Here is a 210-nt window from a genome sequence, read left to right as displayed (position 1 = left end):
TGCAGACCAGAGGTGTGGGAGGTGAGAGGATTCACTTGAGACAGTGGAGATCAGAACATGCAGACTGACTGAAATGCACTGCAGTGGGCTGGTCAGGAGAGGTCTGCCATGCCATGTGGGTCACCCCTGGGGCCAGGGATCAAACTCACACTGAAGCGGCCTTGGCTTGGCTTGGCTTCACAGTGCAGCCACTCTAACCAATGCCACCGC

The sequence above is a fragment of the Condylura cristata genome, unplaced genomic scaffold, assembly GCF_000260355.1.
Source record: "Condylura cristata isolate star-nosed mole 26May11 unplaced genomic scaffold, ConCri1.0 scaffold00011, whole genome shotgun sequence".
NCBI classification, from domain to species: Eukaryota; Metazoa; Chordata; class Mammalia; order Eulipotyphla; family Talpidae; genus Condylura; species Condylura cristata.
The sequence above is the reverse complement of the archived record's forward strand: the minus strand, read 5'-3'. Positions refer to the sequence as shown.